This window comes from Crocodylus siamensis, chromosome 5 (assembly GCF_052110815.1).
Source record: "Crocodylus siamensis isolate JL-2025a chromosome 5, ASM5211081v1, whole genome shotgun sequence".
NCBI lineage: Eukaryota > Metazoa > Chordata > Crocodylia > Crocodylidae > Crocodylus > Crocodylus siamensis.
Window position 1 is genome coordinate 182659860 of NC_143399.1, and position 14857 is coordinate 182674716.

The 14857-nt window shown below is 46.3% G+C and overlaps 1 protein-coding gene across 1 annotated transcript in view; it reads left to right on the plus strand.

The window, feature by feature from the left end:
• The window catches only part of MYO3A (myosin IIIA), a 232799-nt gene that overhangs the window by 12994 nt on the left and 204948 nt on the right, over positions 1 to 14857 (plus strand). The gene's annotated exons all lie outside the window — the stretch shown is intronic.

Sequence of the window (14857 nt, forward strand, 5' to 3'; positions counted from 1 at the left end):
GCAACAGGCTACAATCAGACCTAGACAGGTTACAAGGGTGGGCAGATGAGAATAGGATGGGTTTCAACACACACAAGTGCAAGGTGATGCAGCTGGGGAGGAACAACCGGCACCATACCTACAGGTTAGGGAACTCCCCTCTTGTCAGCACAGAGGCGGAAAAGGATCTTGGGGTCATCATTGACTCCAAGATGAACATGGGTCGGCAGTGTGGGGAGGCAGTCAGGAAGGCCAACCGCACCTTGTCATGCATCCACAGATGCATCTCGAGCAGGTCCAAAGGGGTGATCCTCCCCCTCTATGCGGCACTGGTCAGGCTGCAGCTGGAGTACTGTGTCCAGTTCTGGGCGCCGCACTTCAAGAGGGATGTGGCCACTCATATGATCAGGGGACAACAGGGCAGGCCCTATGAGGAGAGGCTACGGGACGTGCACCTGTTCAGCCTCCACAAGAGAAGGCTGAGGGGGGATCTTGTGGCCGGTTATAAACTAGTCAGGGGGGACCAGCAGGCATTGGGGGAGTCCTTGTTCCCCCGAGCACCGCCAGGAGTGACCAGGAATAACGGTCACAAGCTGACAGAGGTTAGGTTTAGGTTAGATATGAGGAGGCGCTACTTCACGGTCAGGGCGGCTAGGGTCTGGAACCAACTTGCAAGGGAAGTGGTGCAGGCTCCTACCTTGGGGGTGTTTAAGAGGAGGTTAGATGAACGCCTTGCCGGGGTCCTTTGACCCCAGTATTCTTTGCTGCCATGGCAGGGGGTCGGACTAGATGATCTGCTCAGGTCCCTTCCGACCCTAGAAACTATGAAACTATATAATCCAGACCCTGGAAAGTTTCAATATAACACTAGACATACTCTGTGCATGTTAACCAAAACCATGTTCTTCATCTCTATCAGGACGAGCACACTAACAAATTACCATGAGGTAAGAGCAGGGATTTGAACTAAATCAGGTACCATGATAACTGTTTGTATGCCCACTCTTACCCAGCAGTAAATGAAAGTAACCCATGGTAGCTTGCCCCTCAGTGAAGAAGTCATAGCAGTAGATGTTAGCTTTCATGTAACATGGACTAAGAGTGTGCATATGCACAATTATCACAAACTGGCTGGAGCAGTGTTGAGTTCCCACCCTTGCTTAACTCATAATCCCTTGTTATGTGCCCATACTCTTAGGAATTTCTAACATGCCTAATTATAGGTCAGTGGTGTTAAAGAGAACATAGATATTTTTTTTAAGTATCTAAATAATATTTCATAACTAGTTTGGAAACTAATTGCTTAGGGAGAGAGAGAATTTGGGGTGAATCTGTGATTCCCAAAAGGGATGGGGGCAAGCATAATCTCACTGAGCACAATACAGTGAAACTATTTGGCCTAATTCAATAGGCCCTAACTCAGCAGGAGGTAAAGAAAGACCACTGTGAATTTACTGCTTCTCTAGGCAATTTTTTAAATGAAAGTGCTATGGTCTACTTCAGTTTCTTCTACATATGTTGTACTTTGCTCTGGTCATCCAAACTGCTTCAGCAGCTTTGAAAAATCTCACCCTCACTGTATACTATGGAGAAGAGAAGGGCATGTATGTGGTGGGTGGGCAAAAGGAAAAGACAGCAAAGCAGGGCAAGATGTGGAAAGAAAGACAAAAAGAAGAGAATAATCCAGGAGTAAGAATAACTTTTAAAGGGAGAGGAAATGTCACACTGACCTGCTGAGTGGCCTGTGGTATCACTTTACCCTTCTGTGCTTTTGTTTCCCATGAAAAATTTAATCTGTCTTGTCTATAGTATTCAGATTGTGGCTCTTTAGGGCAAGGTCTGTTTGGCACCTATAATAATGGGGCTCTGATCTTGTCTGTGACTTCTAGGTGCTACTGTAATACAGGTGTGAACTGGCTTTCTTTCTGCTGCAGTGTTCTGCAGTGTTGAAATCTATAAACTGAAAATTATTTTGGAGCAATTGTATTAAAATTATAGTGGGATTTTAGAAGACTGATTTCATCCAGAGGTTCTTTGTGCTGATGGGTAAGTTAAACAAAAGTTCTCAGATATGGCCCTCTGTTTCATTTTCTAGTTTCCATAAGAGGAGTGGGTGCTGTGCACTCATAATTACAGTGAAGATCAGTGAGAGCTCTGCTCCAAATAAAGTTCTAGAAAAGTGCTGTTCTGAGCATTCTTGCCCAAGCCCTCTGAAGTTGGACTCTTAAGCAAATTTTTGCCTAAGTATAAAATGGGAATAATAATGGCACCACACCATGCCATGTTGTGTCAAACAAACGCAGGAGTGCTTGTGAAGTGCTCCGGTGCGAAGTTAAAGATCAGCCCATGAAAACCCATTAGAAGTTAACTGAGCTGTGCTGAGTGCTGAATTTGGATAATGTGGTGTAAATAAAACATGGGCCCCACGTTCCATGATGAATATCGGACTGCTGCTCACCTCAGTGAGCACTGGGTTTCCTGCACGCTGAATGAGGTAGGCATCAACTAAGGGAAAAGTACTATCATGTCATTAAAGGCTGTATCATATACATGGGGAGGGGGTGAATATAAGCTGTGGTGGTATGCTCAGGGGTGCAGGTTGTATTCGTGTTGGTCTAAGGACATAGGCAGACTAAGATTCTTCAGGTAAATCTGATATCAGACCTTCTGCAGATGCTTCCTCAGCCTGATGAAGGGTGTTTGTGCCGGAAAGCTTGCTAAGAATTTTCCAACCATTTGAGTTGGTCTAATAAAAGATATTGGATTTACCCAAAGAAACTTCTCTGCCTTAGTATGTTCAGGCATTTTTCTAACTTTTGACTGCAAATTTCATCTTTGCCATTTTGTTAATGTGTTGTTATATCCATATCGTGCTGTCCCTGTGGATAAGCAATGATGTAGGACAGGTAGGAGAGTGTGAAGAGGGTATGCATGGGGAGCTCACTTCTCCAGCGGACTGGGAGAAACCGCATACGTATTAAACTGGGCAAGAGTAATGACCAGAAATGCTCTTGATCCTGATTCAGGTGCCTGGTCACTTTTTGCATCCTCCTCCTGGCAGGATGCTGCTGATTGCAGAGGCTTTTTTTGCTGTTTTGGTTGGACCAGCAGAAGCCGGATGACAACATGTGTGCGGTGACACCTGCGCGCGAGGGGCGCTTCAAGGGCTGCATGTTTGTGTTGCAACAGGAGCAGCCTGCAGCTGCATTTGGGATCCACCAGCAACTCGGGTGTTAGGTCTGGGGGAGCTAACGTCCCCCAGCCCTGCTGTGCGGGGGTGTCCAGAGGGAAGACGTGCACTTGTCCTCCCTTCGGGCAGAGCGTGGCAGTCAGTCTCCCAGGTCCGCGGGGCTGATCCGGCCGCACCGAGACACCCCAGGTGCTCCCTCCCCGCCGGCTGCACGTGGCCCGGCCGCCCGCGGGGCCGGGCCGGGGCGGGGCGGGGGGAGCCGGCCCCTTGCTAAGCCGGCCTTGGCCCCGGGCGGCGCGGGGCGGGGTGTCCTCCCGGCTGGGCTGGGGATTGCGGGGGATTAGGCGGGCAGAGCGGGCGGCGGCGGCGGGGGGGGAGGGGTCGGGCAGCGCCGGGCGCTGACAGCCCGCGCCCGGGACGTCCGGCGGCGGCGGCGGCGGCGGTGCCGGCAGGTGAGCGGGGCGGGGCGGGGCGGGGCGGGGCGGGGCCCCGCGGCCGGCGGCTCCTCTCGCCTGAGCCCGGCCCGGGGCTGGTGGGGCCCGGAGCCGCGCTCCCTGGGTCCCCCGGGGCTGGCGCGGCCCCTCCGCCGCCCGGACGCTGTTTTGCCTCCGTGGCTTCACCGCGAGGGAGTGAGGGCGGGGCGCGGCCTGCGCCCCCGATCCGGCCCGCCGGCGGCGCCTCGCGCCGGGCCCTAGACGTCAGGCCTGGAAGGGACCTGGTGAGATCCGTGGCCCCAGCCCTGCCCCCGGGCCACGAAGTCAGCTGGGGCCAAAGGATCCAAGGAGCAAGACAAGTGTCCAAATGTTTGTTGAAAGTGTGCAGCATTGGCGGTGCGTAGCGGTGCGTGTGCACCCCCTGCAAAAAGTGCTGCCAACGCTGCCGGTGGCACCTGTGGGCAGATGCCACTCGCCACCCGCCCTCTGTCTTGCCGCTGACACTGCCAGTGGCATCTGCGGGCAGGCCCTGATTGCTGCTGGGCGCCACCGGTGGCAGAGGCGTCTGCGGGTGGTCACCAGCTGCCAGTCAGTGCTCGCCCCCAGCCCCCAGACACTGCTGCAGCCCCCGTTCACCGCCACCACACCCCCTGCCAACAGCACCGCCGGCGGGCGGTCGCTGTGCCCCTCCAGCCTGCAGGGGCACAAGGCGTTTATGGCATCCAGAGTAGGTGCTTGCACGGCCCCTGGGGGAAGTCTGTTACAGGCCTTGGGGGCTCGGGCAGTAAAGAAGTTGTTCCTTATGTCCAGCCTAAAACGGGCTTGCAGGAGTTTGTGCCTGTTGGAACTTGTCATCCCCTGGGGCGCTCTGGTGAAGAGTCGTTCCCCAGGTCCTGATGCACACCCCGATGTACTTATGGGCTGCCACCAGGTCACCCCTGAGCCTGCGCTTCTCCAGGCTGAAGAGTCCCATGGATCGCAGCATCCCTTCATAAGGCTTGCTCTCTTGCCCTCTGATCATGCACGTGGCTCTCCTCTGGACTCTTTCAAGCTTCTCCATGTCCTTCCTAAATTGTGGAGCCCAAAATTGGTTACAGTACTCCAGCTGCAGCTTCGCCAAGGCCGAGTACAGTGGGAGGATGAATCCCTAGGGGACTGCTGAGTCACCCAGGAGATAAATGATAAGGCATTCATTAAAATAAATATTAAATGTTGAATCTGATTTATACCATTGTCCAGTGGGTTTTTAAAACACAATAGTAATGTTCATTTGCCTTCTTGATGTAAAGTCATTAATGTAATTACATCATGTGACGAAACCTCCCGGAATAGATTCAACCAGAGTTGGCAATCCTAAAGAGGCAGCATTTTTCAAAGGCTGCTGCAACCTTGGGCAGAGGTGCCTTGAGTCTGTCCTGGGATGCCTGGAGTCTGAAAAAGGCTGAGAAGTTCTGGGCTAGTTTGCCTCAATTTTCAAGCTTGTAAAGGTGGCTGATAAAGCTGGCAAGTTCTTTTTTTTGGTCGCCAGTGCTTTGTGTTGAGAAGTAGGCAAATGGGCATGTGTATTTCTACTGTATTGATTGTTATGACATTATACCATTTTCTGTTTGAAAATGGGAAAATTAAGTGATGTTTTAGCTTTGAAAGCAAACTTGTTCTGAAAAAAAATGTATTGATCTGGTGCCTAGCCGCTGAAAGCTTACACTCGTCGCTCGCAATACTTTTGTGCAAGGAGCTGCAGAATGGCTTTGATAGGATTGAGCTCACTGATTGTTAATACCAGCTCGGTGTTCCTACCGGCACAGGGTTCAAATGGAAAGGTGTTTTTATCAAATGACATCCTTCCATTATGAACTCTGCTTTCAAGGGTTTCTGTAATAGCATGAATACTTACCGTTGAATAACAACTGACTTAGAAATCCTAAGTTTATTTTTCAATAGATATAACTTTAAATAATGACTGAAAAAAAAAACACAAAACCAAATGAGATGTGTAATTATTTCTTTAATCTCAATGTAACTAAAATTTTACTGTAAAAAAAAATGGAACTCTGCAGCAATTTAGAGCTTCATTTGGCAAACATTGACTGCAGGGGAGGGCCATTACTTGCGCAGCCCCTATGCATGGAGTTGGAGTAGCAGGTATCTGAGCTGTTGTCAATGGGACTGAAAGACTTTGTCAGTCTTGCTTCATCAGGACATCCCTTCTGTGGCCCTGCAGTGGAGTTACATGAATATGTACAGCCACCTACCTGAACTCCAGTCCTACAGGATGCAGTAGAACTATCGCATGTGACATAGGTGGGGAGAGCAAGATCGAACCCTGCATGGCAGCATCATAAATGAAGGGTAGTAAGGAATGCCATCTTTTGGGAATACTCAGCAAGGAAATGAAAAACCTGCCCATTTCTGCTACAGTCCACCGGGAAGCCACCTCTTCATGATCAAGTGTGGAAGGCAGCAGATAGTATGTCCAGACTGACACTGTATCTGCATCTAGCAAAAAGAGGAGATCAGGTACCAACAACACCAATGCAGATTTTGTACCATGTGTGGAAGTCCAGCAGGGGTCAAGGAGACTGGAGGCATAAAGTTTCTTTCAGAGTTGTCTTGCCACTGCCTTCTCTATTATGTTAACCAAAGGTGGAAGATTGCAAAGTGGATGACAGCTAGCAAGGATGCTGGCATCAGATGTTGGAGCTTTGAGAAATGATTGCACAACTTAAAAGAAGCAACCGTCCTGCCCTACAGAAAGAAGGAATTGACCATCTCTTTCAGCAAAGGACTCTTCCTTTCATAGCCCTGAGATAATTTATTCAGTCTGGTCTCTTTATAGTATCTGAATGAGTTCTATGAAATATGTTACCTTCCAAAGAGAATAAATTTATATAAATATATGTGTGTGTGTAACTGTGCGCCACATCTCTTTGTATTTCATTATTGCCATTAGGCTGGGGAGCTGTTGCTGCCAGTGCTCTGTGGTTGTTGCCAAATATATCTAATTTGTCATTTCCTTGCTATCTCCCTGCCCTCCCTCCCCTCACATGTAATCAGGGCTATTTATTTTGGCAGTTTTCCAGGTTCTAGCTTATTGTAATATGTTTCCAACTTTATTGTCTATTTTTACTCATACAAGGAAGTGGTAGAGAGATCCAGCTCACTAAACATGAAATTGAATGTCATGGGTATAACCCAGATGTGGGAGGTTAGGGTTCAGGACCTGAGGGTCTACAATACCAGAAGCCCAGGCAGAGAGTTGCATTGTCCTTATTCACATTTTAAAAATAATCTGGCTAAAATAGTTTTTGATTGAATAGTATGAGCTATATTAAGGCCTCCAAAATTAGGTTAAGTCCTTTGAGCCTGGTTCTGCCCTTAGATCTTGGTTCTCAACCGTTAGACTCACGGTACTCCTTGACAAGTTTGAAGCAGCCCTGATTGAACTCAGTGCACCCCCTGGAAAATGCAAGTTCTTAGTTTTCATTTGTTTCTCAACTACAGAAAAACAATAGAGCAGATCTGTGCAAAGAGTTAGAAAAACCACAAGTCAGTTTTTATTACTATGGATTCCTCTTTGAAATATTTGCGTTTATCTTGTAAATCACGGTTGCATACCTAACAATGCTAATATTGTGTGACATCCTGCAGCACCCTTTAGAGTATCTCAAGGCACCATGGTTGAGATTCACTGCTCTAAATATATCTCACTTGTGTTTGGCAGTGGTAACAGAAGTATATAGGAAGTTCTAAGGTCCCTTGAATGCATTTGAAAATAGCATTTGGTTTTAAATGATTACTGTAGAAGTACATTGATCAGGATGAGTTCCTGTCATCAGACAAGTATAAACTTGTTTTGGCCAATCAATGGCCAGTGTAAAACAACAGTGAAACAGCTTGAACAAATGATAAATAAATCTTTCTTTTTCCTATTGCAGCTTTTATGCTTGATTTTCTTAAAAGCAGAATAGGAGTTGTAGGCAACAAAGACTTTATTCTTCATTTCTAGGAAAACTTTTGTCTTCTTTTATGTGGTGCTGGACAAGATTCTGTTCTGGTGTAACTTGCTATAGCTCTATTAAGCTATTTTTTCCTGGGGTATGTTACCAAAAGGTTTTGGTCTACAATCCATTATTACAGTCAAAACAATCTTACTATATTTGTATTGGAGAATCAAATAATGTGCGTATTTGTCTCAAGACTGAGTTATTGGCTTGGTAGATGCCACATGGGAACTGCCTATGTTTGTAGCTTATCTAAGAATCACTAATATGTACAGTAACATTTTTAGTCAGTGGTTGTTGGCATATGCACTAATTGAGGAAACTAAAATCTAAAAGGTTTGGGTTGTTGTTTTAATGCTGGTAGGGTCTTTTTGCCCTCTTTAGGCAGTAAAGCCACATTATGCCACGTCTGGAGTGGTCAGCCTGCACATTCATGCTGCAGGTTACATGGGCAGCTGCTAATTGGCATGTGAACCTCAGGTGTTTGGTAAAGGGAGACACTGGACTGGAAGCAGGGAGCAGAGCACTCTGTGGAGCTGAGTGAGGGCAGGATGCCGCTGGGAAAGACATGTCAGGTGTCACTGCCAAGAGCCAGGTTTACCCTTTCCTGGCCCTGCAGCCACTGCCAATTTCAGGGCTTTGGATCCTCACTGTCCATATAAAGCTGGGGCAGTTCCAGGGCTGGGGCAGGGTTAACCTGGCATTGGCAGTAACACCTTTTCTTGTAGCAACATCTTGCTTCTGCTCCATGCTGATCCACATAGCTGGAGGGTCAGAGCAGCACTTGGACAGGGAAGGTGGCTTAAGTTGTAGTATGCCTGCCAAAAAAGTAGGCCACCGTTGCCTCATTGCTACTAGGTGTTCTGAAGGCTGTTTTGAAAGAGGACTGGGATGGAGGAGTCGGGGTCAAAAGTGTGAAGATGCTTGAGGGGACCATAGAGCTGGTTGGAGATTCAAATTCTCGGCAGAATGAAGATGGAGGTTGGCAGTTCTTAATAGTTATAATTCTTAATAGTCATAATTCCCATACCCATAACAGATACAGTGATGATACACTATGTAAGACCCTGTTAGTAAAGACAGTGGAGAAAGGGAGAGAGGTGATGATGGATAAGAAAGTTAAAGTGAAGAGCCAGGAAGATGATCTTAGGGCAGCTTTTGGAATTGAGTCTGAAAGAAGCAAGAGGGCATTTGTCAAGGCTAGAAAGAAGGTTATAGTGGTCAAAAGGTAAGAAGATGAAAGCCAGGGTCCTGAGTTTCTACTGGAGGTGAAGAGGTTTGGTGGGTTATTGTTATGCTGCCTGTTTTTGTCTGCCTGCCATAGGCTTGAGATGAGACCTACAACTCAAATCCATTTCCTATTTTTACATGTTTCTTTGTTCACCGTTTTAATGTCATCTTGCCCTTCTGGAGAGAATGTTAGACCAGCTGCTACTAGGGAACCTCTACTTGTTTTCCATCTGCCTTTTTAATACTATGATTTGTTAGATATTGTTTATACAGTGCCAAATGCTTCCACTGAAGTCAGGCCCTAAAACAGCTCAAAAGGGCACTTGCTGTGGCCAGATCACTGCCAGAAGAGATGTCAGACAAGCACCTAACTTCCAGTGGGTAGGCTGGTAAGAGTCAAGCTGTTCAGTTTTCAAGCACTGCCAAAGCCTAGAGTCAGGAAGTATCAGGGTCACTTCATAAATCAGAACAGAAGACAAAACAAAAAAAAAGGGCAAAGAGGCAGGGCATGCTGCATCAAATGCACACAAAAGCAATCCTCCCTCCATAAAGCCAGCAGTCTTTATAATTTTCAATTCACATGTAAGCTCTGGGACCACATGACTTACAGGGCTGGAGCATCTCTGTTCCTTCTGTAACAAGGGAAGAAAAAAGGCAGCACTGAACAGCTCCATTTAATATGGCATGCATGATATTTACCCATAATTCCCATACCCATATAATTTGTTGTTTTGATGGAATTTTTGCTTTGATTAAATAGATTATCATTACAGCACTCAAGAAAGGCCAGAGAAATTGTTGGGGTTATGTCCTAGATGAGGGGACATTTATCTTAATATTTATCATTTAAGGCTCAGCCATTTATCTGTATAGGCTCATTCAATAACAGAGTAAAACTGAGAAAATATTGTTCTATATAATTCATGCAAGGCATACATTTGTAATTCTAAATCAAACCCCAAAGATTAGGGTGACTTCAGCTTTTTTAAATAGTATCCTTAAATTATTGACTAAAACTTTCTTACATGAAAGTCTATGTATGTTTTTACTATGTCCAGAGCTAGTAAATGCTCATAGAGTGTGTATGAGGACACTCTATATATACATTTCTAGCTGCAAAATGTCTCTAGCCACTGTATCCCCAAAGACAAGGAACATCTGTGGGATAGTGCATCCTGTACCTTGTAATGAGGTTTCTTGTGGTAGCTTCATTCACTAGCGGCAAATAAGTCATTAATATGGATGAATCAGATTCATTCCAGTTATATTTCATTAATGCTTAGGGAATCTAATCTAACCAGCTCAGTCATCTGCATCTACCATTTTTACGTGCTCACTAACCTTGGAAGGAAAAGATGGCCTTTTGGGTAAAGCTTTATACAAAGACTTGGCTGGGGGGGCGGCGTTCTACCCAGGACATTTACTGCGGAGTTACCTTATTAGCTTCTCAATAAATGTCTCACCACCTACACATGTGGCCCTATTAGGCTGCATGAAACAAACTCTGCAGCAGGGTAGTACTGGCAAATACAAGTACTGTCCTGCTACAGAGTTTTTACCCTGCAGCACCACACATGTAAATGCTGATGCAGCTGATTGGGCACATGGGTGCTTCAGTGCAGGGGCTGCCTGATGACTAGCCCGCTGTATGGGGGCTTAGGAGTTTGGCCGCAGGGAGGAGTAGTGGGAGTAGTACTGGTACTGCTCCCCTGCTGCCAAGTTTCCCAACCTGTGGGGAGCCCCATGGGCCAAGTGCCAAGGTTCTGTGGCCTGAGGATGAGCACTGGTTTATATAGCTAACTAATTCATATACGTGGACAATCTTTACTATCTTTATTTTAGTACCAGCAAAAATTTAAGTATGGAAATGAATAAAGCCTTCAAGAAAGTTTAACCCACATGCTGCAACTAGAAATATAAGATTGAAAAGCATTACTGAACTTGTTGCTTTATTCACTTTCTAGAATAATGTACAGCAAACTGCAATTCATAACAATACAGCTAGCTTTATCATCCTAAATTTATGAGGGTGACATACAGAATGCCATGATATGGATCCGTGGTAAAATATTTTAGGAACAAGACTCCAAAGTTTTCAGAAATAGGGACATAAAAAACATTTTTAAAAGTCGGGGACCTTACAGGGTGTCTCAGTATAGATTTAGGAGCTGGACATATTGTCAACTGTTTTTCTTCAAATGTTGGCCTACACTCTGAAAATGATCTATTAAAGGGTTTCTGAAGAGATTTTGCTTGACCATGAATGCTGCTAAGAGTGTTCCAATTTTTACACTGCAGGTGTAGAATAGTTAGCCAGTACAGAATGAAGGCTTAGTGGCTTTTATCTGTGACTGAGACCTATTTAACCTCTACCTTTATAGAATATAAAACATGCATTAAATAATGCACATTCTAAACACACCTTACATGCTTGTGCATATTTTAGATGTCAAAAGACCATGTTATTGTGTTCATAGTTTTCATAGACATTAGGGCTGGAAAGGACCTCGCAAGATCATCGGATCCAGCCCCCTGCCCAAGGAGCAGGAAGTCAGCTGGAGTCAGATCACCCCAGCAGGTTGGGCATCCAAGTGTTTCGTAAAGGTATCCAGAGTAGGTGTTTGCACTGCTTTGGGGAGTCTAGTCCAGACTCTGGAGACTCGGATTGCAAAGAAATTTTTCCTTATGTCCATCTAAAATGGTCTTCCAGCAGTTTCTGACCATTAGATCTTGTCTTCCCTTGGCATGCCCTGGTGAACGGTCATTCTCCCAGTTCCTGATGCACACCCCTTACATACTTATAGGCTGCCACCAAGTCATCCCTGAGCTTTTGCTTCTCCAGGCTATAGAGTCCCATGCCTCTCAGGCTCTCCACATAAGGCCTGCTATCTTTACCTCTGATCATAGAGGTCAAGTGGCTCTCCTCTGGACTCTCTCAGCTTATCCACATCCTTTCTAAACTACAGAGCCCAGAATTGGATGCAGTACTCCAGCTGCTGCCTCACCAAGGCTAAGTAAAGCGGGAGGATGACTTCTTGGGTCTTGTTTGAGATGCATCAGTAGATGCAAGTCAGGGTTTTATTTGCTTTGCTGGCTGCGACATCACATTGGTGGCTCATGTTTATCTCGTGGTCAATCATGACCCTCAAGTCTCTTTCAGCTGCAGTGCTAGTGAGTGTAGCACTGCGGAGCTCATAAGTATGATGTGGGTTTTTTCTCCCCAAGTGGAACACCCTGCATTTCTCCATGTTGAATATCATCGGGTTTGCATCCACCCACCTTGCAAACCTGTCTAGGTTGGCCTGACTTGCCAGCCTGTCCTCTAGCATGACCGTACTTCCCCATAATTCTGTGTTGTCTGCAAACTTAGCCAGTCCACTTCTGACACCCAAATCCAGATAATTTATTAATATATTAAAGAGTACTGGTCCAAGTACTGAACCCTAGGGGACACCACTGGTCACCATGTGCCATGTTCAGTTCCATGGACTCAGTTCCATTGACTATCACTCTCTGGGTTTGACTATGGAGCCAGTTCACCAGCCATCAGACCATAAGGTTGTCAAGACTTCAGTTCCCCGATTTTACCATGATGACATCATGGGAGATGAAGTCAAAGGCTTTTAAAAATCTAAATATATGACATCAACCTCTTCTCCTTTGTCCAGGTGATGCGTCACCTGGTCATAGAAGGAAATGAGGTCAGTTACACAAAACCTACCCACAACACAGCCATGTTGGCTATCTCTCAGAATGTTGTAAGGTTCCACCTGTAAGGATCCATTCTGTAAGGATCCACCTACTTGAACTTTATAATTATGAGATGTCTAAAAGCTAAGAATAAAATCTTCAAGTTGCCAGTTTAATTTAAAGGAGTGGGTAAAATTATTGCTTTGTTCCTCAGTAGGAATTTGTCCCTTTTCCCCTCAATTCAGGGTTGTTTAAAATGGAGCAAAACTCCTTTTTGGACATTGATGGATCAGTCATCTTTAGGTTTTTATAACTAAAGGGTAGCCCTATATGGCAAAATCCTATTGACTTCATCGGGACCAGGCTTTTTCTCAAAGTGAGCTTTGTACCTTTTCCAAATTCCCACTGTTCACGGAGGTTCCTATCCTGTGTGCAGAACCTCCACCTGATGCAGGAGGTACATGGTCCCACTACAGGGAATGCCTTACTGGACCTGGTACTGGCAACGGGGGATGACATGGTAGGGGACCTACAGATCAGTGGTCACCTGGTGGACAGTGACCAACAAATAATAGAATTCACCATAAGTCATAGAGTGGGCAAGGTAACTAGTAGGGTGGAAGTGCTAGACTTTAGGAAGGCTGACTTCAGAGAGCTCAGGCATTTAGTCAATGACACACTGCAAGGTAAGAGATTTGGTGGGATGGGATGGGATGGGAGCCCAGGAAGGGTGGCTGTGCCTTAAGGAAGTGATCCTTCGGGCACAGAGGAAGATGATCGTGATGCGGGGGAAAAAGGGAAAAGGGGCCAAGAGGCTTCCTTGGCTAACCAGAGAAATCCAGAGCAGCCTAAGGGCAAAAAGGGGGGCATATAAGCAGTGGAAACAGGGAGAAATTGCTGAAGAGGAGTATGCCTCCTCATCTCGCAGTTGTAGGGAGGCAGTTAGAAAGGCCAAAGCTGCCATGGACCTGAGGTTGGCATCCCAAGTTAAGGATAACAAAAAATTGTTTTTCAGCTGTATAAGGAGCAAAAGGAAGGCCCAGGGTAGTATAGGACCACTACTGAACACGCAAAAGCAATTGGTGACAGACAGGGGGGACAAGGCTGATCTCCTCAATGAGTTCTTTGCCTCAGTCTTCCTAAACGAGGGGCAAGACAAGTCTCACAATGGGATCATAGAGAGATAACAGCAGGGTGCCAGACCATCAAGCATTGACCCTGAGATAGTGCAGAGTCACTTGGAAAGACTGGATGCATTTAAGTCGGTAGGCCCGGATAAGCTCCATCTGAGGGTACTGAAGACACTGGCTGATGTCACTGCACAGCCACTGGCAAGAATATTTGAGCACTCGTGGCACACGGGCCAGGTCCTGGAGGACTGGAAAAGGGCCAATGTGGTGCCTATTTTTAAGAAGGGGAGGAAGGAGGATCCAAGCAACTACAGACCAGTCAGTCTCACCTCCATCCTTCGTAAAGTCTTTGAAAAGATTATTAAGGCTCATATATGTGAGAGCCCAGCAGGAAAAATTATGCTGAGGGGAAACCAGCATGGGTTCATAGCAGGTAGATCATGCCTGACTAATCAATCTCTTTTTATGACCAGGTTACAAAACACCTGGACGCAGGAGTAGGGGTAGATATTGTTTACTTACACTTCAGGAAGGCCTTCGATAAGGTATCCCATCCCATACTGGTGAACAAATTAAGAGGTCGTAACTTGGATGATAACACAGTTCGGTGGGTGGCAAATTGGCTGGAGGGTCGTACCCAGCGAGTGGTGGTGGACAGGTCAGTATCAATCTGGAAGGATGTGGGCAGTGGGGTCCCACAGGGCTCAGTCCTTGGACCGATACTCGTCAATGTCTTCATCAGTGACTTGGGCGAGGGAGTGAAGTGTACTCTGTCCAAATTTGTGGATGATACAAAACTGTGGGGAGAAGTGGACACATCGAAGGGCAGGGAACAACTACAGGCAGACCTGGACAGGTTGGACAAATGGGCAGAAAACACTAGAATGCAATTTAACAAGGAGAAATGCAAAGTGCTGTACCTAGGGAGGGAAAATATCCAGCACATCCACAGCCTAGGAAAAGACCTGCTTGGCAGCATGGAAGAGGAAAGGGATCTCGGAGACCTAGTGGACTCCAAGGTGAACATGAGTCATCAGCGTGATGAAGTCATCAGCAAAGCTAACTGCACTTTATCATGCATCAGCAGATGCATGACAGACAGAACCAAGGAGGTAATATTTCCCCTCTATTGGGCGCTGGTCAGACTGCAGTTGGAATACTATGTCCCGTTTTGGGAGCCACACTTTAAGAGGGATGTGGATA